A 23,817-nucleotide genomic window follows, 5' to 3' on the forward strand; every position below is an offset into this window, starting at 1 on the left:
TAAGTTTCATTTATATAATCATAGCTTTAGTTATATGTTATTTACATGTCCTTGGGATCTCTCATTAGATAGGAGAGATAGATACCAAATAGAGATTAGAGACATGACTTGTTAAATATCCATTTCTCTTTGTTCCCCAAAGAAACAGTGTTACTTGACAGAATTTCGTGTTTTTCTCTAAGCCTCATTGAAGACTTAGGTAAAGTTTTAAGGCCCACAGATTTTTGAAACAAGAATTTAGGAGGAATTCTTGATCACGTTACACCCAATGTCTTCCAATGATTTTAAAGTTTCACTAGAGGGCACTCCCACTTCATGGCCAGGAGGCAGGAAGGACAAAGGACCATAGTGGTCTGGATGCTTAACTGGTTGTGCATACTATTTTGTTTTCTTTCTCACTGTCTCTTCCTCTTTCTCCTCCATTGTACAAAAAGCAAAGTGCAATTACACACGTCTTCCTTTAAACATATGAATAGAAGTGAACTATGTTAAAAAACTAGCGAACATCTCCAACTGTGAATTATGGTTCACCTTGTGCCATAGAACACATTATTCAACATCTTCAGCATTGAATTTTTGGTTGTCAACATAAATGACTACAAACTGTAGTGTGAAATGTTAGCTTAGTACATCAAGAAATATGTCCTTATTGGGCAACCGAGGAGGAAAGCCACTGGTTGCGTAGCACTTATTTCCAGCTTGTAAGTTCTTTATGGTCACCTCTTCTGGTAAAATTTTGGGTGAACCCAAATTATAAAGATGTGTGGGGTCAGGAAACTAGGAAATTAAAGAAAGATGCAAATGGACAATCAAATGAAATTGCTTTAGAGTAAATTGGACATTAGGTTCTGCTTTCTAGTTCATATACTTTTATGTATCAAAGAGTTTGAAGACAGTTCAGATTTTAACATGTATTTTAGCAAAACAATAAATTGAGCATTTTTGTGGGAGGGAAATAAGGTATTTCAAAGTCAGAAGGAAAGCAGCTGATTTGCCAAGTGTAGAGCCCCACAGAGCCCTCAGGCTTGAAGTTTTAAACTGATCTCAACCCTTTGGGGGTTTGAATTTCTTTACTGTTGGCAAAACACAACTTCCTGCTTCAAAGAGAAATAGCATTAAGAAGCCCTGTTGAAGAGACATTCAAAAGACTTCTTGGACACCAGATCACTCTTAAAAAACACCATTTTGATGAGTTTAGTGCAGATTAATCAGAAACATATGGATTAAGGTTTTCTTTTAAATTACATTGGTTTATTAAATAAGGGGAAAGGGGCATGGTAAAATATGTTTTAGGCTTTACAAAGCCCCAAAACATTCAAAAAGTGAGTTAAGATGCTGATGGACCCAGGGAAGTAACCAGATTTTTCTTTGGTCCACTTGAACCATCCTTATTCAATTTAAATTTATATCAAGGGCAAAATAAACATTATGACTTTCTGCCATTATTATCCACAGAGGGAAAGAGAGAAACACACATTTGTTTCAACCATGGACTTATAAACTTCAGTGAAAATGTAGCCTTATGTATTTATTTCACAATGATGCAAACTTGATTATTCAGATGACCTAAAACGTTTCACAATGTTTGAATAGAAGGCAGTGCCTCCTCCAAAGCCTAAACTGAAGACTCTTTGGGAAATTTATCTCAAATAAAGAGTTACTGGAATTAAATTTTTTCTGACAGCTCTAGAAGTAAAATACACCTGATGGAAAAGATCTGCAATGACCATCATTGGGAAATTTTTTCACTGTAATGGGTAATATTACAACAATGTTACTATTAACTGCCAAACCAGCCAAGAGTGAAGAAGCCTTGAACAAATCATGTTTTAAAGAAAACTAAGGTGAATAGCAAAGCAAGCACAGATAATTAAGAGTTGAAGACAGAAAACACTAGAAATTGATAGATCCTACTGAACTTATACCTGTAGTTCAAGTAATCACTTAAAAATGTAGCACAATTAAAAGTTAGGATATAACTAAGATATTTTACAAGTCATAAAATAATAGTTTCTCCCTCCTGAAAATAAATCAAGGGATATTACAGATGGTTGCCTTTATCTTTGGAAAAATATGTGTAGAATATATAAAAATATCGCTATATATCTTTACCCTATGAAGTGTTTAATAAACATTTGTAGTAAGATAAAGCAAATTTAAGAAGTTCTTTCTTCAGAAATATTTCTAATAAATCTTAGCTTTCATACAACCAAATAAGAATGTTTTCCCCAGGGAGTGTGTCATTGAACAGTTGGTCTATAATCAAAAGGTTCTTCCTAGAAAGCATGTCTGGCTTTCCTTTTAAACATATACATGGAAAATAATTCCAACCTCTATCAAGCATCGGATTTAGCCCACTATCATGTGCAAATGTACCTGCCTGCTAACTTACAGACTGGGCAGGTATTTTGCTAAGGTGCAGTATTTCTGTCCCAGGTCATAGCTTGAGTTATTCTCGCTTTCAAGATCCCCAAAGCTTCATCTGTCACTCTTCTTGTCAAATGTTCTATTTTTCCTTTCCCTGCCAGCAGTGATTTCAATTTGGGCTTGACTTCAAGACAGGTCACATTGTATCTGTGATGTCAATGGAAAGGGGATAAAAGTCATTAAAGATATTTGTTATTTTGAAAGGTTAAAAGAGTTTTTCTTGGTGGGTAACACTTTCTCTGGAAAGAACCTCAACTAATTGTCTGACCAGGGAATGGGCACCTAAGTGAGAAAAAATATACTTAATAAAGCGTTCATGTCTATTATTTTTCCCCTTTTATTGTCCAGTGCCTCTGGGCCTGGTGGGCTTTCTGGAGGCATCTGAGCTCAATATTCCTTCAAACAGCAGAGCAATGATTACAATGCTGGCTGATTCTCTTTCTGTCTGCCTTAGGTAAGGAATTCTTGCTTCAGACACAATTTATTATAGAAACTGTTGCTAGGGTTCTAGAAATTGTGTGTGTATCTATAAAAAAGACCCCAAAAGACAGATTGGAGTTTCACTTAAAATACAATTTTGTTGTGCTTAATACTCACCTCACTTAACATCCATTGCTCTGTAGCAAGAGTAAGAAATTTAGAATGTTTTCTAAGGAGCCAGTGATACCTCGATGATTTGAGTCCTTACAAGAAAGGCAACAATTTTAAAAAGCAATGAACTCAAGAACAATAGACCAGACTTACACCAACACACAACATCCATCTGTGCAATGCTTTGAAAAGGAAAAAGAAACAATCTGTGACGTTTATATTTGTCAGGTTATGGGGGAAAAATAACCCACAAAGCAAAAATGCAAAACTTATATTAGATTTTGATATTGTTCAAAGGGCCCTCATGGATAATCAAAATGGAATAGGTTCATATTTGAGAGGGAAAGATAAGTTTTTTTTTCCCCCTCTCTTGATATCGTTCACATGTGGATGGCAATGATTCTCTGACAGTCACCATTTTCTAAAACGTAGTTACCCGAACACATCTGAACAACACAAAAGAGAAAGGCACATTTTGATGTGTTGAGGAAGGTTGTTTTGACAAATGTCAGTGCCTGGGTCTTGCTGGCTGAGGCCTGTTGTTAACTTCCCAAGACTACACGCATGCTATAGCTTATGCCACTCTGTCAGGAGAAATTGGACATACCCAACGCAATTTCATTTCCATTTCTCTACGACATTACAAGTTTCCTTGGCAGCAAAATCACATATTCTTATCACAAAAATAAATGAGAGGAAAGAAGACATACATTCCTGTCAAGTTATGTCAAGACATATTTGGTATGTATTTCACTTCACTGTCGCTGACAGCAAAGATGTCATGTATTCTTAATACAAAGTAAAGAAGTATTTTCCTTTTTTTCCCTTGCTAGGCATCAATTTCATTTTATTCACTTACAAGCACTGGTGACAGGAAGGTGTCTTTTTAAAACAAAGCTTTAAAAAAAAAGCAAAAAAAAAAAAAATAGTTTTTGTGTTCTACTAGATTTCTGAATGGACATATTGTACATGGGTTTAACTTGACAATATCATAACAACCACAATAATAGTCATCTATCATCACTTTATTACCCATTTTCACAACATTCATTATTCTGATTTAATTCTTTCCATGCATGTGATAGGATCTGGGATAAAATAAGTCAGGAAGGTAATCATTTTCTGTTAAAGGTGCTAATGGAATGAGAAAGAAAAAGGAAGGACAGCAGGATGGAAAGATGAAAGAAGGAAGGAAGGAAGGACCAAAGAAGGAAGGAAAGAGAAAAAGAGAAAACCTTAGTTTATTCAAGAAGTGCAATAGGTTCTTAACACTTAAGGACACAAGCACTAAGGAAAGTGAGCAGTGAATTGTCATTTGGACAGTTCATATTGAATGCTTTTCATCTTTTACTACGTTATACTCTATTTAACCATAATATTTTTATAAACATGCGCTAGACTTGAATTTAGTTAGTTTCCTTGATGGAAATGGGTGGAGCTCTTGCTTCTAAGAATGGACACCCAAACCACACTAACTGGGCCAGTACCACCCAGGACAGCAGGGGCTCCCCGAGCCAACTTTGCTCTGTCCTCGGGAGGAGCCTTCCCTGGGAACCTCTGCTTATAGCTCTTTGAATGCCACAGGACTCTTATCTATGGCACTTATAAATACATTATTTTGGAACCTATTTGGTCAAACAACTTCATTTTACAGCTTAAAAATGAAAACCTAGAGCAGTTGAGATCAAACAGTTTGTAATCAACTTGGACTTAGGAACTGGTACCTGATCTAATAGTAATGAAAGACCATTCAAGATGTTTATGTAGGAAAGTATGCAAAGAATTGACTCATTGGAAAAGACCCTGATGCTGGGAAAAATTAAAGGAAGGAAGAGAAGGGGGTGACAAAAGATGAGATTGTTGGATGGCATCACCAAGTTTATGGACATGAGTTTGAGCAAGCTCTGGGAGTTGGTGATGGACAGGGAAGCCTGGTGTGCAGCAGTCCATGGGGTCACAAAGAGTTGAACTTGACTGAGTGATTGAACTGAACTGAACTGAATATGATAAAAGTCATGGGTGTGCATCACTGTTTTCTAGAGTTTTGAATTTCACAGTCTAAAAAAGTTCTGAGAAACTCATAGACCTCCTGATACGCACACATACATGAAACTAAAGACGGAGGAGACAAATACAGTGTTTCATCCTTTTTTACTTTTGTTGGCTAGAGAAAGAAAAGCAAATGGACACCTAATAGCCGCTGAATAAATATTTATTCAAGTTTTATATGAGATTTTTTTAATACAGAAAAAGTTATGAAATTCTGAAATTTTTTCAAAACTGAAATTTAAATTACTCCCTGGAGATTCTGATTCCACAGGTCGAGGTTGAGGCCAGGTTTGGGAGAACCACTGTTTTATTCTACCCTATCCTCCAAAGAAGGACCCTTTCCCCTAATCTCAGAGAGACAATAGCATACACTCTGCTGGATGCCTGCTCCATTTCAGGCCCTTTCTCCTTGAAAGAGTTTTTAAAAATCTGTGTCTGCAAAGAGCCGGAGGTTTGGGGTCCAGAGATGGGCACCACAGGCTCAGCTCATTTTCTTCACACATAAAAAGAGGATTATAAGAAGACGTTCCCATCACAGGACTGTACTGAGGATTAAATAGGAATATAAATGAGGAAACGTCTGTGTAAACTATAAAACACTCTACAAATATTGGTTACTGTTAATACTATTCAGGAGCTGGCATTTGACTTACCAGTTCTCTTCAAGGGTTGAATTGAAAATAACATCCCACCACCCCTCATATGAACACAGAAATTCTCAAAGAACGTCCTAAACAGGTAAATTTTGTTCTAAGGAACCTGCAGTGATTCTTTGGATTTTACTCATTATAACATTAAAATAACTGAATATCAGGAGGGACATCTTGGAATCACACAGTTATTTCCTGGAATCTTCATCAATCAGAAATACCACAATTACCCCCTTCTCCTGACTGATGTTTGTATTGCATATTTAGAGCACATTCCTTTTCTTAGAGAACCCCAAAGCACGAAAGAGGCCAAGACAGTGCTCATTGGTACCCACACTAGCTAATTCCTACAGCATCAGGAGCATTGAATTCAACTCATGTTAGAGCCGAAAAGTACTTTAGACTTTACAGTTCAGCTCCCTCATTTTATAGATGAGGAAACAGAGACGCTTTCAATGAGGAGGAGTGGCTTGCCCAACACAGCACACATCTTCTTCTTTCTGAAACACCACAGCTGTGAAGCCTTATCCAGTTGTTCCTATTCTACCAGCAAATATGTGTCAGCATACACAAATGCATATGTGATCACATATTCATATATCAAACACACAGAACCCACCCTGTGATGATCTTTCCTCCCTGCCTCCAGGGACCAGGTACATCCATGCATTATTCCTTTCTTTGTTGATTCTTTTACTGATACATTCATTCAACGATTAAGTGATCCTCAAGTATTTAGTGTACATCTACTGTATGCAAAGCACTGGGCTTGAGAAAGCAGCAAATAGGAAAAGCAAAGGTCGAATGGCAGAGAAGACTTAACACACGTGGGAAATAAATCATCACTGAAGTGTAAAGGTCCAGTGCAAAACGCAAGAGTTAGAGCAAGACAGCCCATTTCAGTAACCCAAAGAATGATATAGATGACTGACAGTAAATCTGAGGCAGCTGGAAAATGAAAAGCTAGGTGAGAAATAAACATCCATTAAAAACAGTCAAACAAATAAGCAAGGAAAATCTGTTAATTAAGGGCTCAGTAAAATGCAGTTTCTGTGCTATCAAGCTCTGGTCTGTCTTACGCACCAGCGTAGCATCAATGCCTAGGAAACGGCCCAGCAGACAGTGAGTGTTCAACGAATGTTTGTAAACTGAATGGTATAGGTGTAGGATGTGCACTCCTAGAACACGAGTCCTCAGCGCCTATCCTGGGGTGGGAATTTAAACCATAATTAAGTGGACTTGAGATGGCATACATGTCAAATGTTTGATCCAGAGCTTCGGGCCTTCTCATTATGGCTGGTTTTGAGGAAGTGACAGAATTTGAGGAGTGATTCTTAAGTGAGTTTATTCCTTGAGGAATGAACAGATGCCAATTTTTTATTGTTTCAATATTTTTACACAACTTTTATGTTCTGAAAAAGCTGGATATTTAAAAAATATAAGAACATATTTATAAGGCTGCACATTTTTCTCTTTCAACTTGGGCTCCATTATGGCTTGGCATGGTGCTAGTCTTTTCAGTCTTCAATATTTTGTTCGTCACGGATTTTTTTTTTTGGATTAATTTCAATTTTTAAAAACATTGCATTAATATTGTATTTATTTCTATTATGAACTTTTTGCTCCCCCACTCCTTAAGTTTTGTGCCCAAAGTTTGTGCCAAAGTTTTGTGTCTAGCTTGCCTTAAGATAATCCTAACCTGAAGAATAACCCCTTGGATTTTCCTGATGGTCCAGTGGCTAAAAATCCACCTGCCATTGCAGGGGACACTGGTTCCATCCTTGCTGCAGGAAGATTCTACAAGCCCCAGGCAATATAAGCCCTTGGCCCACAACTACTGAGTCTGTGCACTAGAACCGTCAAGCTGCAACTACTGAAGCCTGCGCCCTACAGCTGGTGCTCTGCAACAAGAGAAGCCACTGAAATCGGAAGTCCACATACCACAACTAGAGAGTAGCCCCAGCTAGCCGCAACTAGAGAAAACCTGTGAGTAGTAACGAAGAACCAACACAGCCAAAAACAAACAAGTAGAGCGAGTATTTAAAAAACAGGACAGCCTCTTCCACGTTGCTTCCTTGCAACCTTGGTGGGGTTTCTTTATACTTCAGGGTCAGATGAATCTGCCTTAGGAGACCATGGAGAATGAAGTGACATGGAGAAAACAATAGGTGGGCCCTGAAAAGTTGGGAAAACTCACGCCTTTAGCAATAAAATTGCATTTCAGCTGCACTAGGGTAGATTCTAAAGGTGAGTTTATTAATGTGAATTATTTTAAAGCAAGGGGTCACTTTGTTTACATCATATATTTGATTTTATATACTGGTTTCGGGGCTTCCCTGGTGGCTCAGACAGCAAAGAATCTGCTGGGTTTTTTACTCAAGGCATACATATGACTTCTTGCTCAAAATGACTATTATCTTCACTTTTCCCCTCATTAATATACAAGAGAAAGAATAAGAGGGATATGAGATAGAAACTCACCAGTAGATGAAAAGAGGGAACAACTGAGGGGACCAATCTGTGAAAAGCTTCAGAAATCAGAAACTCTGACTTAAACGATTGGGACTGGGAGATCTGGGTGTGGGAGAGGAAAGTGTTTAAAACTCTTAATTCAGAACCAGTTTTAAATCTTCCCATAATAGTTAAATGGAATTTGTTATGGACAGAAATAATTAGCTCCTTTTATGAGGTCTAAAACAACTATAACTGTGCAAGATAATTTTATTGTTTTTTAAACTAATTATAAAAGTATTACATGCACATAGTTTATAAAGTTAGAACATATTACAATAGAGAAGAAAATGAAAATCACCCATAATCTTGCCACCCAGAGATAGCCATTGTTAGCACTTTAGACTATTTCCTTTCAGTCTTATTACTATCTATGTGATATCATACTCCATTTGCAGTTCTGTTTCTTTTTAACTTAATAGTATATTAAGTATTTCCCTTTATATTGAATATTTCCGTTATATTTTTAATAATATTAAGATATATCATTTATAGGGCTTCCCAGGTGGTACTAGTGATAAAGGACCCATCTGCCAATGCAGGAGACATAAGAGATGTGGGTTCAATCCCTGGGTTGGGAAGATCCCCTGGAGAAAGGTGTGGTAACCCACTCCAGTATTCTCGCCTGGAGAATTCCATGGACAGAGAAGCCTGGCAAGCTTCAGTTCGTGGGGTCACAAACAGCTGGACATGACTGAAACTAGTTGGCTCAGTATAGCACACATATCATTTGTAATAACTGCATAATATTCCACCTGTGGATTTAACAAGTCCCCTTTTGTTGGACATGAAATTTATTTTTAGTTATTGCCATTATGGAAATTCTGTAATAAATATATTTCTACATATTTTATTCACTGAATTTCTGTCCTTTGGCTTAGGATAGATTTCTAAAAGTGGAAATATTTTGTTTTTAGTTTTGAAGTTTTAGCTCTGTTTTACTTTTTTTAAGATGCAACACATACTGTTTCTCACTTTGGTATATATGCTTTATACTGATCTCTCTGCTGATTTAGTGTCTATTAGCAATGCCACTGCAGATGGTGACTGCAGCCATGAAATTAAAAGATGCTTACTCCTTGGAAGGAAAGTTATGACCAACCTAGACAGCATATTAAAAAGCAGAGACATTACTTTGCCAACAAATGTCCATCTAGTCAAGGCTATGGTTTTTCCAGTGGTCATGTATGGATGTGAGAGTTGGACTACAAAGAAAGCTGAGTGCCGAAGAATTGATGCTTTTAAACTGTGGTGTTGGAGAAGACCCTTGAGAGTCCCTTGGACTGCAAGGAGATCCAACCAGTCCATCACTGATTTGATGGACATGAGTTTGAGCAAACTCTGGGAGTTGGTGATGGACAGGGAAGCCTGGTGTGCTACAGTCCAGTTCAGTTCAGTTCAGTTCAGTCACTCAGTCGTGTCCGACTCTTTGCGACCCCATGAATCGCAGCACGCCAGGCCTCCCTGTCTATCACCAACTCCTGGATGTCAGTCACACACACGCCCATCGAGTCAGTGATGCCATCCAGCCATCTCATCCTCTGTCGTCCCCTTCTCCTCCTGCTCCCAATCCCTCCCAGCATCAGAGTCTTCTCCAGTGAGTCAACTCTTTGCATGAGGTGGCCAAAGTACTGGAGTTTCAGCTTTAGCATCACTCCTTCCAAAGAAATCCCAGGGCTGATCTTCAGAATGGACTGGTTGGATCTCCTTGCAGTCCAAGAGACTCTCAAGAGTCTTCTCCAACACCACAGTTCAAAAGCATCAATTCTTTGCCGCTCAGCTTTCTTCACAGTCCAACTCTCACATCCATACATGACCATAGGAAAAACCATAGCCTTGACTAGACAGACCTTTGTTGGCAAAGTAATGTCTCTACTTTTTAATATACTATCTAGGTTTGTCATTACTTTCCTTCTAAGGAGAAAGCGTCTTTTAATTTCATGGCTGCAATCACCATCTGCAGTGATTTTGGAGCCAAAAAGATAAAGTCTGACACTGTTTCCACTGTTTCCCCATCTATTTCCCATGAAGTGATGGGACTGGATGCCATGATCTTCGTTTTCTGAATGTTGAGCTTTAAGCCAACTTTTTCACTTGCCACTTTCACTTTCATCAAGAGGCTTTTTAGTGCTACCGTCCATGGGGTTACAAAGAGTCAGACATGACTTAGTTGACTGAACAACTGAATGACTAAACTGAACTGAAGCAATGCCAAGATTATAACAATTGGGAAAATGTATCAGCGAAAATGCTAATACTAGATATTTCAATCAGATTTTTTCTGATGATGTCAAATGCTTTATTTTTTTCTTTAAAGATTCTTTGAGTTATTAAGAGTTATTGTTTGCCTGTTTTTTCTAATGCTTTGGTTTTTTTTTTTTTTTTACATTATGCTCAAGAGAATAAAAGGAAGAAGTACAGTCTCCTTTGTATTTCAACTCTTCAGACATTTGTTGTTGTTCAGTTGTTCAGTCAACTAAATCATGTCTGACTCTTTGTAACCCCATGGGCTGCAGCATACCAGGCTTCCCTGTCCATCACCAACCCCCAGAGTTTGCTCAAACTCATGTCCATCAAATCAGTGATGCCATCCAACCATCTCATCCTCTGTCATCCCCTTCTCCTCCTGCCTTCAATCTTTCCCAGCATCAGGGTCTTTTCCAATGAGTCAACTCTTTGCATCAGGTGGCTAAAGTATTGGAGCTTCAGATTCAGCATCAGTCCTTCCAATGAATATTCAGGGTTGATTTCCCTTAGGATTGTCTGGTTTGATCTCCTTGCTGTTGAAGGGACTCTCAAGAGTCTTCTCCAGCACCACAGTTCAGAAGCATCAAATTCTTGGGCACTCAGCCTTCTTTATGGTCCAACTCTCACATCCATATGTGACTACTGGAAAAACTAAGAACCAGCGTTGGTTCAATATTAAGGTTGGTGAACTGAGGAAATGACCATATTTCTTTTCCTTTCCCATTTTAGCTAATCTGATATTTTTCAAAATGTATACAGACAGATTTCTTAGCACTCCCTCAAGCTATTGGTTCCTGAGTTCGCGGATGAGAACCCCAAGGCCCCTTGAGCAGCCTCTTGTCTCCACACCCTCACCAGTCACCAGGGCTTTTCCTCCTACATTGCCTCAGATGGCTGTACAAGTCCCGGTGGAGCCAGAGCCCTCAGGCCCTTGAAGAACCACTGTCCAGTGAGTTTAATGTAGTTGATGGGAGTTAGATACGTCTTTGGAACCACCCATGATTGTTGTATCACCTTCTCTCCTCCCCAGCTCCTAAAAATAGTCAATATTCATCCTCTTTTCAGTACTTGTGTCAGAAACTGTGCTAAACTCCTTACAAATATCATCTATCACATAGCAACTTTATGAAACGTTACTATTATTATTTCCATTTTACAGATGAGGAAACTAAGGCCAAAAGACCACATAGTTCAGACCCCTGAGCCCATGTAGTCACTGTGCTCTGCAACCCGCATGCATATTCTCACACCTTGGTTTCACTCTCTGAGTGGACAGGATCTGTTAGGTGCCTAATTGCAAACTGAACTCGCCTGACCGGAGGTAAGAGAGAAAAAGCTCCTCACTTTGTCTGGGGATGGAAGAATGAGGTAGAGGCAGATCAGCAATTAAATGTCAAAGTTAGGCTCCTCCCTTCTCCTTCCTGAGTCTCTCCTCTCTCTTAGAAACTGCTCCGTCTCCCTGGCCTCTCCTCCACCCCAGGAACTCTTCCTGACTCGGCATTGCCCAAAGTTCACCTCTTCAGTAATCTAATGGCTGCAGCTCCTGACAAAGTGGTTCTCGCTTGAACAATGCCGAGACTGAAGGAGACACTTCCTCTTTAACCTCTGCTGAGCTCTGCTCTGTCCAGACTAGTCTGCTCGCTCAGCATTCACACAGCATACTTCATAATGCCTGGCTGAATATTGCATTGAACTGTTACTCCAGCCTATCCTCATTTCCCAAATAAAAGTCTCTCAGAGAACCGGTGTGTAGGAAAACCTTCAGATCAGAGCATTGATGCCTCTATTTGCCATGGATTCAGCCGGCATTTTGCAAGTGCCTATAATAGACCAGGTGGTTATCTAGACAAAGGGAGGCACACCCAAATAAGAAATATGAGTGCCTGACCTTGAGAAACTCCAATGGGGAGCCATGAAAATTAGATCAGCTAACTTGTTATTGTTGTTCAGTGGCTCGAGTCTGACTCTCCAACCTCATGGACTGCAGCATACCCGGCTTCCCTGTCCTTCACCATCTCTCAGAGCTTGCTCAGACTTGTGGCCATTGAGTCAGTGATGCCATCCAACCACCTTGTCCTCTGTCATCCCCTTTTCCTCCGGCATTCCATCTTTCCCAGCATCAGGGTCTTTTCCAGTGATTCATCATTTTGGATCAGGTGGCCAAAGTATTGGAGCTTCAGCATCAGTCTGTGCAATGAATATTCAGGATTGATTTCCTTTAGAATTGACTGGTTTGATAGAAGGGTAATTAATATTTTCATTGTCTGATACACAGATTGGTAGTCTCTCCATTTCCCACCTCCATCTCTGAAGGTGTCTGCCTGCAAGCAGATTGTTGTAGAACACAGTACTGAATGTGCCACTTCCTGGTTTGAGACTTTCAGTGATGCTCTATCACCAGAGAGGCAAAACCTTGACTTAGACTGCTGTGTAAGTCTCTTCATAGCTTGACATCTACCTGCCCATCTTGCTTCAGCTCTTTCTGTCCCACATGTCTCCGCACACAACCAGGCCAACTATTTCATTTTGTGTTTTCTGTCTCCTCTCCCTGTAACCTTTTCCAGTCCCCAAAGTGAAAGTGTTAGTCACTTAGTCATGTCCAACTCTTTGCAACCTCATGGACAGTAGCCAGACTCCTCTGTCCATGGAATTCTCCAGGTAGATCAGGAAGGGTATCTTCCCGACCCAGGGATCAAACCTGTGTCTTCTGTACTGCAGGCAAATTCTTTATTGCCTGAGCCACCGGGAAAGCTCACTCCTCTGGGTTCCCTCTGTGACCAGGCCTATGTTTAACAGCTCTTCTCACTCCATTTGTCTCTTCCACTTGACTGTGAGTTTTGGAGAATGATGACTGTGACTCACACAGGGTCTAGCTCATGTGCTGAGTCTTTGTGACCCCATGGACTGTAGCCCACTAGGCTCCTCTGTCCATGGGGATTCTCCAGGCAAGAATACTGGAGTGGGTTGCTATGCCCTTCTCCAAGGGATCTTCCTGACCCAGGGTCTCCTGCATTGCAGACAGATTCTTTACTGTCTGAGCCACCAGCTCCCAATATGGGTGCTTAATGAATGTTTGTTGATTGAAAGAGGAAGGGGAAAACCCAAATGATTCTTAGGCTGTATAGAGTGATTGTATTTCAACAGTTTGATCTTCCCAAGCCCCTACATAATCACACAGCAGAACTACTGTCTGTTTATGTCCAGTCCTCATGGTGGCAGCAAACAAATATCTCCAGGTCTCTTGTACTAAGGAAAGAAGCCTGTAATTGCTCATACTTCTCTTCAAAGGAGCATTTATTCTAATAGTGGAGACCTTCTGGGCTACTCTGGTTCAATGATTATCATCAAGTGTAATTCCATAGGACAGAGTCTTGAATAACCCAGTCAGGAATAACTCAGAAGCTCAACACCGTTCTGATTTGGCCCCAGTATGCAGTGCAGACAGCAAAGCCAGTGGGGATCCACCAGGATAGTAGGCGACTCAAGGCAGAGTAGCAGGGAGGACTTGCTGGGAATTGGGTTGGGATACTGAGGTCTTCAGAAAGCTTCGAAACTAAAGAAGTCTTTAGTTCTACCTTCTCTGTCTCAGTCAACTCCAGAAATACTTTCTGTGTCCCAGCTTCCACAGTCCCTCCACTTCTATCTCAGGACCAATGCCTGGCCAGTTCTTTCTCCTGGGGGAACTTGGGCCCAGATATCTACTTTCCTAATTAATTTCCAAGAGAAGACCTTGACCAGAAAAACAACTCACAAAATCACCCTTGGTTCTAGTCCCACTGTGGTCGATCTCATCAGCCTGGGAAGTTTTTTTCTATGGGAAAGAGGAGTGTATTCAACTGTGAATATCCTCATGTGAAAATGAAAGTCACTCAGTCGTGGACTCTTTGCGACCCCAGGGACTATACAGTCCATGGAATTCTCCAGGTCAGAATACTGGAGTGGGTAGCCTTTCCCTTCTCCAGGGGTCTTCCAAACCCAGGGATCGAACCCAGGTCTCCTGCATTGCAGGCAGACTCTTTAACAGCTGGGTCACAAGGGAAACTCAAGAAAACTGAAGTGGGTATCCTATCCCTTTTCTAGCGGGATCTTCCCGACCCAGGAATCAAACCGGGGTCTCCTGCATTGCAGGTGGATTCTTTACCAAATGAGCTATCAGGGAAGACCTCATAGCTGACCTCTATCCTGTTGGGTCACTCATAAAAGCCATATCTGAGAATCCTCTTAGACTTTATAACCTATGCTTGCCTCTTAGCATGATCATCTGCCTCATTCATGAAGATAAATAGAATTTAGAAAAGGTTCTTCTTTAAATCTTGGGTGCCTAATGCAAAGAGCCAACTCATTAGAAAAGACCCTGATGCTGGGAAAGATTGAAGGCAGGAGGAGACGGGGACAACAGAGAATGAGATGGTTGGATGGCATTACCAATTTGTTGGACATGAGTTTGAACAAACTCCAGGAGACTGTGAAGGACAGGGAAGCCTGGCGTGCTGCAGTCTAAAGGGTCACAAAGAGCTGGACATGACTGAGGGACTGAACAGCAACTTCTTTAAATCTTGTATCTAATTTTAGAATTTCTATTTTTCTTTCCCATTACATGCCCTGTTCCTCTCTTGAACTTGCTCTGCTCTCTTTCCCTTTTCTCTCTCTCTCATACACATACACACACACGCACACACACATGAGTACCTTGATTGTTTTCCGTTGTCATATCTTTGTTTATGCTGATCTACCTGCCTAGCATTGATATTTATCTAAACCCAACTTCTCTTTCAAAATCAATCTAAGCCAGTCTTCTTCCAGTAGACTGATCATTAAGATTCTTATGGTACTTTCCTCCTCCAAGCCCATTCTTAGCACTCACTGCATTATGTTGAAGTGGGATATTAATGGGTCTTTCTCCAGACTAGGTTCTAAGCTTCTTAGAGAAAGTCTCCTCCTTATCAGTATCTCTCTCAGGACCCAGCTCATGGTAGACACTCAGTAAATACTGGCCAAACTCAATGGTTCTGTGGCGCTTTCCCTGACCGTGGCAGCCCATGCCAATTCCTTCCTCCTTCCGGCTCTGTTCACACTATTCAGGACTGTGTAGTTTGATGCCTATAACTGTTCTTGAATTGGTTCATGCTCTGTTAGTTTTGTTCTTGCAGTTAGACTCTCAAAGCTGGAGACCGCATCATATATTCCTTCTGTCACCCCCAGTGTGCCTAGAAGTGCTGGGTGGAGAGAGGCATAAAAAGTAATCGTCAATTACTGAAAATTATGATTGTATCATTGTAACTGTAAATTGTAAATTATTCTTTCTCAGAAAAGAAGGGCTGATCACAAACTGATCATGAACCACAGCAAAACAGAGGGATTTGAATAATTATGCGGCCTCTGATTTTCTCAGGAGTGGTAGTGTCCTGGTCAAACATGGTGAGTTTTAGTTATTGCAACTAAGTTTCATTTACCGGAAACATTTTATGAGCCAGGCACTTTATTGACCATGTTAAAGTCATGAAGACACTGCAGGACAGATCAGATAATTTTGTCCCCATTTTACACTTAAAGAAATGGAAGTTTTGTAGGGTTTGCTGACTTGCCCAAGGTGACCCAGTTAGACAGAAAAGATCCAAGAGCCAAACCCAGTTTTGTGAAATTCCACAGCCTGGACTCGCTCTGTGCATTACAAAGTTTAGCCTGGCCGAACTCTCTCTGAGCCTTCTTTCCTGTTGTTCCTCAGTCACTAGAAAGATCCCACCACTATGTGTGTCTCTGGTTCAGAGAACCAGAGGTGGCCAAGGTGACCGAGTTCCTGTTGGCAATCCTGGATGTCCAGTTTTTCCCTGGGGCTGTGGAAAGCCTAGAGGCTCCTACAGTAATCTGGTTTACCCAGAATCCAAGAGGCTGGGAGTGACCTAGGGCCAGTAAGGAGGCTCCCAAGGGTCAGTGCTAATTGGGGCAGATGCCCTAGGGGTACATAGCCCAGACTGTTCCCAAGGAGTTCAGCTGGAACCAGATTGCCTCAGGAATGTGAGTGAAGCAAACAACTGCTTGATTGTTTGAGCCCCTACTCTTGGTACCGGGTGCTGCTTTCCAGCTAAATGTAGGCCAACAGGATTTCTGAAAACTGTTTGCAAAGCTGAACTGCAACACTTCCTTCATTTGCATTTAAAAAATAAACTCAGCCTGCAAATGGGCATTAGCCAAGCCCTTCCTGAAAGTTGAGCGAAAGTGTAATGCAATAGGCCTCAGCCCCCCAAAAGCTCCTCTCCCTAGTCCACATGCAAGCGGAGGTGGGCTTGTTTTGTAAGCCTCTCTTTCTGTCTCAACTCTAGCTTGAGGCCTTGAACAAGGAGCAGGTGCCTTTCTTCTGTGGTGAAACGGCCTTTTCGAGGGACTTGCAGGTAGTACTAGAACTTCTCTCTAGCACTACTATTTTAGACCCTTCATCTTACATGTCCTACATTTTAAGCACATGTTTATAACCATCCCCACTCCATAATGTCCATCACTAGAATTAAGCTTAGGACAACACCTTGATTCCCTTCTTGCTATCTCAATGAAACGACTCAGTATCAATCAGAAGTGGCTACCACTTTCTCTGGCCAGCCAATCTGCTCCTGCCCTCTCATTCCTGAACTCCTACATCACATGGTCAGCTGAGAGTTTTGTGCACCATTTACTGGGTTTGGAGAAAGTGGTTGCTTCTCTATTACTAGTCTTCTGTATCTCTTGCATTAGATCCAGTCTATAAAATGATAATAATATGCAAATAAAATATAAACTTGGCAAATTTAATCTCATCATAATATTCCCACTTTTCCAAAATAAAAACTCATTATTAAAGTACCAGGATATAGCCTTTTGGGTCTCACTGATTTTATCTCAGGGAAAAATATATCTGCTTACAGAAGGAGTTAACACAAGCAAATTAAGGTTCCTAGATGAGTTCTGAAGATGACCTCCATCTTTTTTTTTTTCTCCTTCTGGACTTTATTCACATCAGTGTTTCCTTATGCATGAAAGATATCACCACTGCCTTGATTGTTCTCTGTGGGCAGATGTGGCTGAAATGGACAATAAATAATCAACATGTGGCCAATGTATTTATAAATAAAATGATAGGGACAATTTCAGGAAATTTTTTTTCCCCCTAAAACATTTTCCTGCCTTTTGAAACTTATATTTATCATCCTAAAAGAATGGAGTTTTTAAAGGAAGCAGTAGGTAGAGTCATCTGTTAGATATCCTTGCCTTAGAGGACTAAAAAAATTATTATTTTTCATTGATTTAAACGCAGTTCTGGGTTGTGTTTGCATGTTTGGTGATGTTATTTATAAAAACTATGATTGTTGGAATAACTAGGGGCTGGAGAGGGGTAGAGACCTATTCAGAGAAGTTTCATTTGTTTTCTGTGTCTATAGTCAAATTACCTATAAATGATATGCCATGTTACATAATGTTTGCAATTTTTTTGGTCAGAAACACATGTATGTGCTGTGGGGTTGAATTCACCAAGACTTCATTTTAAATCATGTAGGTCTCTGAGCCATTTCCACCAAAATGTGGTAAAATGCAGAAGTTGGCAATTCAATTTTATTCTGCCTTTCAAGAAGGAAGGCCAGAGAAGCTTTGCTTGTTCACGCCAGTGATAATATTCATCAGTGAGGCCTGCATCTAATTCTGTAGGCTCACTATTGCTTTGTTGTACTGTCATTTTTGAACCTCAATCTTCTCTCCCTTTCTCTCTCTCTCTCCCACTCCTTCTCTTTTTTTTAATGACAGCAAAAAGTTTCTTAAGAGCTTAACTTACAGCCAAGTGCCGGCTCCCCTATTTAATTTGTCCTGCTTCCCCACAGCACTTGTACTTTATGTTCAGGCAGAGGTGAGGTCAGTTCTCAGGGCCTGGCTCTCTGGACACCCTCAATGATGACCTCATTAGAGTCACAGATGTTTGCTGCACTTTGGGAGATCTGGAAAAAACAGAGCAGTAAACTAGGCCAGCTTGCAGTAAGGCTGTTACCCACAATTCAAGATAAAATGCTGGATAGTTCCCACTAGGTTCTGGTCGGCTAGGAAACGGCAACTTATTAATCTTGTGTCAGAGAGCCAGCTGCAGCCGTGGCAGTTACCATATTTCACCACCAACTCCATGTCTGGACAGCCATTGTCTTTTTTTTATGAAAAAACTCTACAAATCAGCTGCGTTCTCTCTCTCCCTCTCCCTCTCGATTCCCCCTTTAACTTAGCAAAGCCCCCGCTCGTCCTCCTTGGAGAAACGGCGCTCCAGCCCTGATAGAGTTCGGGTGTGTCGTCCATCCTGTGGTTGGTTTACTAATTCAGAGAGACTGCTTACTTTCCAACTTTAATGATATTCCCTCAGCATATCACTTTGGTTGCCTGGCGACCGGATTTGAGCTAGGCCTCTCATTTGATTCCCACACATCAGACCCTGAAAAGCACTTTTTTTTTTCCCCCGTCCCTCAGCTTTTGATTCTTTCTGCTCTGAAACCCTTCCCCCTGCGGTGTCGGTATGGGTGGGCAGAGCGGGGTAGAGGAGGGCAAGGGTGAAGCGCGGCCTGTGGCGCACTGGTCACACATCAAGGCCTCCAAACAAAGCCTCCAGGAACCCTTCCTGACAAACACAAATTCCCCTCAGAAAAAGCAAATTTGGCTTTCCCTTCATAGTGTGGGTGTCATTTTAAGACTTTGCTTAGATACTTTATTAAATCTGATGCTTTTCATTGTTTTTCATGCCATTTCTCACCAAAGACTTCCTCTTATCAACAAGTTGCTCTAGGACTGAGCAAACAGATTCAGTGAAGGACTGAAATCATCTCATAAAAGAGAGCCTGTCACCTGTGTCCTTACAGGTTTTAGTATTATAATGTGTCGGCTAGTAGAACTGTCTGCTTTAATTTTGCTGTAACACACCCCTTTTCCCACAGTGAAGAACGTTTTATGCTAAAATCTGCACGCTAAAATTCAAACTGCTACTGCAGAAGAAAATGGAAGATTTGCCTCTTTGGGTCTTTTTTAAAGAAAAATAAAGATGCTTACATCCATTGTTTGGAAAGGCTCAAGTGAGAAAAATTGCAATGAGCATGTATATGTGTGTTTTGTGGTTGAGGAGAATCAAAAAAGAAGAAAAAAAGAGAAAGTAAAAGAAAAATTCATATGAAGTGCATTTGAAATTTTCCGTAGTATTACTTCAGTCATTTGAATGAAATTTCAAGTGCTGCGATTGTGTTCAGTAACAAAAAACAGTGGGAGAATTTAATGAGCTAGTTAGTTGTACTGACTAGAGTTAGCGCCTATACCGATACATGCAGATTATACATGTATACAGTTTATATATGTATTTACATACCTGTCTATACAGTTAGATGTATATTTGTAGATGGCTCTTAAAATATTAAAATCTCCACACCCATGTCTTTTTTGATGATCAGTCTATTGTAAAATGTAGTTCAAATATTCGTGTTAGAGTTTATTTTCTCACAGATCCCTGAAAGCTTTGCTCATGTAACTCCCATTCTCATGTGCAAATCCCCTGTGTATTGATGAGCGAATGGACTTCTAATTCCACACTGGAGCTGAAAGTAGGATTCTTAACCTTTACTCTCTTGTTGTTGAACTTATATTAGGCTAACAAAAGTTCTTTACCCCTTTTTCAGCAATGATTAAAAATGTATACAAAGTTACTGCTTTTCCACTAACACCTTTTTGGATTCCTCCCCATATGCTTACCCCCACATCATCCTCCATTTTCCATACTTGCAATGTCTGCTACCTGCTCCGTGATTACTTACTTAGTTACTAAGTAGTTAAGGGAGACAGTTTCATACTGTACATTCCTACATGCCAAAAAAGAATGCTTTCAGATTAGTGTGAAGCTTCATTTTTCTTCTGTTCAGAGTTGTAATTAATATGTTATTTGCATTTTAGCTGTGCAGATGGGCAAAGTAGATATCTATTTATACATTCTATTGATTCAGTTATTATAATATTTGATAGCTTTATACTTCATGTGTGCCAAGAACATTCTGGTTTTTGAAAACTGCATGATATATATATATTAAACCCAGAAGATATTGAATGAGTGCTATATAAAATATTTCTATGGTAAGAGCTACTAATAAAACAAGATAAGCAGACTCCCTTCAATTTTATTTTTTCCTTCTGAATTGCATGATTGGTAGATCAGACCAAGAAGATAAAATTCAATATAAAAATACAGTATAACTGCACCAATGCCAGCATCTCACATTTGGGCTGTGATTAAGAAGGCAGAGGGTCAAGTGGAAAAGAAAATCCAATTGTTTGCAGGGAACTAGTCAGGGAAGCGGGCAGTGGGAGTGACATTTGGATACTCAAGACAGAGTGAGTGGAATGACTTAAATAACTGTGAAGAATATCTCAAACATCCTTACCAAAAAAAAAGTCAAAACCCCCAATAAAGAGTTGACCTGAGTTTTTGTGATTTTTCATTATTATTCAAAAAAATAAAAATCAATATTGCACTCTTCCTCTAATTTAATGCAAAGTACAGTTATTATTCTATTTACTCTCTACTTCCTCACTCTAATTGAATCTAAGCTAGAAATTAAAAAAAAAAAAAAAACAAAACTAGGAACACCTTAAGAAAGAATTTCCTTAAAATATTTTCAGTCTTGCAAATATCAAGTTTCTAAAAATCCTGTGATGGAAACCTGATCATTTCTAGGTCTTTTTCAGAGTGTAGACCACTGGATAGGCCTGTATTTTTGGATGCTTGCCTAAATTGTTTTGTCTGCAATTCCCACCACTAACTACTCACCTAGGCTGCAGAACTGTCCTCTGATTCTACAGACCCTTGTATATTTGAAAAGAACAGAGAACATGAGTAGGGAATGGGTGGTGTTTCACGCCTTTTCTCTGTAGAGGACAAAAGAGAATCAAGCTTGAGTATGGAAAAAGAAAGGCTTATTGGTCATAAATAGATGACCATCAGAAACTTAGAATTATATTGTAGTTAGTTATTTTCATGGTGACAGGGTGTACATTTATGTAAGTTAAAAGAACAGGGAGAAAAAATTTTGGTTCATGGTTGTTGACCCAAATGAGTGCTTCGTTAGCAAAGAACTCACCATGATTTGTACTATTATTATTATCGTCGATGTGTGTGCAAAGCGTAGTTGTATTAAAAGTAGTAAATATGTCCCACACCCAACTGGCAACTTGCTATTGTTTATATGCTGCTTTTATAAATGATGCCTATAAATACTGAGGCATTTCCGTAAGTTGCAACTTACGGAAATGAGTGAAAAATGGGGAAATCTGGATATGTGTCCTATCCTTATCCTTGTCATAATACCTGGGCTTCAGTTTCTTAAGCTGTGTAGCCAGAGAGGAGTCATGTAGTTTCCTAATAGTTTTCAAAGAATCCTTACTATCTGTTCTACAGTCTCTGTGAGGAAGGGCCTCAGTGATAATTCCTGTTTCTGTGTCATGGAGAAGAAAAAAGTTTCATATGCATGTGTGTGAAAATGTTTAAGAACCACATGACTATTGGGGCCTTTCTATCATGATACCACTCAACTGGATCCACATGGTGAATATCTGCATTATCAAAAGTTTTAAAAACAAAGACTCATGAAGTGGGGGGAATACAAAAAAAGAAACCACCACCCAATGTTGACTCCCAGAAGAAATCGGAAACCCCTCAATTTACTTCTCTTTGTGCATCTGAAAGCTTTTAAAAGTCAAGACAGGCTTCTTTTTGAACATTTCTAGGAGATCTCACTGTTCTTGTTGTTGCATGCACCGAGTTTAAATTCTCAGCACAGATGAACACAGCCCAGCGGAAGTTCTAATCCTCAAAAAGTAGACAAATAACAGGGAAACTCCAACGGCCCCTTAATACAGCTGAGCTCTCAGGCCTCCCTGGGATGTGGGATTCTGAGTGGTGCCCGAGTTGGGGTTGCTATTTTGTTTGTCCCCATGAGCCCCACCTCGGCGTGCCGATGCACTGATGTAAGAATTCCAAATGAGCTTGCTCAGAAGGGCCCAGATTAGCTGGGTTGCTAGGATCTCGCCATTCCAACCCCCTTTTCCACTTCAGTGGACTGAGCTTTTGACACTATGAAAAGCACCATTTAAAATTAATTAAAGCTTCTTATTTGGTACCAAATCTCATCACTGCCGACTACATTTAATATGTTTTATGTGTGGCTTTAAGTCCCTGTCGCATCATGTGTTGTATGATCCTGCAATGAAGCAGCTGCAAGTTAGAAAACACAGAAGCAACCTGAATTTAGCTCTTTGCTGTTGTATCTGGTGTGTTAAACTACAAAGCTGGTGTTCTAGTCTCCTGGGTAATGCAGATTTCACTAAATGATAGAGTGGTGTCTTGTGTGGCATTGAAGGCAGGAGATCTGAGTTCTAGTCCTGCTCAGTCACTAATTCGTTACTAGGAGGATAGGCAAAATAGTTAATTTTTTAAAACTTCAGTTTCTTCATCTGTAGAAAAAAAGGGCTAGCCTGGAATCTCATACAGTAAATTTAGTTGGAATGTTTTAGGACTCTGAGTGTAGGAGGCAGCGATGTACTGAAGGTTAGACTCCCAAGTTTTGGGTTGACTTGATCTAGGTTTAAATCTTGGTTTAACAGTTTAGTGTACAGCATTGAGCAAGCGACCTTATGGCTTGTTCAAACTCTCAGTTTTATCATCTGTAAGATGAGGTCAATAATTGTACTTCCCACATAGGGATTTTTGTGAAGATTAAATGAGAATGCATGTAAGTACTTAAAGAGTACCTCATGCATAGTAAGTCCTCAATAAATGTGAGCTACTATCATTGTAAGAGCTGTAAAAGGGATCATTTGCTGCTGTTGCATTTGGATTCACTATCATTAATAATCAAAGTCATGTCCATTTTCAACTCCTAAGCATATGCTAGAAACGTCTTCAAATTCAAGATATTTTGTCACTTAAATGAGCCACAAATTATTTTCCAGTCTATTTGCTTTAAATGACTGATTAATAACTCTCTCCAAAGTCAGAGGCCAACTTGTCCATCTCATTGTGTTTTTCCAAAAATAATGTGTCAACTAGATTAAATAATAATAGTAATAAAAATAAAAACTTTAAGGCACAGGAAAACCTTGTGGGCAGACAAAAAAGAAGTAAAACCTTAAAAAAAAAACCTGTAACACAAATACAAGTAATTTGCTTGACTGATCTGCTTCCAGGGGTCTTGACTTTTTGTGGTGCCATTTTTAATACAGTTTGCATTGCTAAATTATATTACATATTTATTTGGACTGTGGCAATCCCTCCTCAGTCTTTTGTGCATATGATTTAACAGAGGGAAAA

Source organism: Budorcas taxicolor, chromosome 1 (genome assembly GCF_023091745.1).
Source record: "Budorcas taxicolor isolate Tak-1 chromosome 1, Takin1.1, whole genome shotgun sequence".
Classification (NCBI taxonomy): domain Eukaryota; kingdom Metazoa; phylum Chordata; class Mammalia; order Artiodactyla; family Bovidae; genus Budorcas; species Budorcas taxicolor.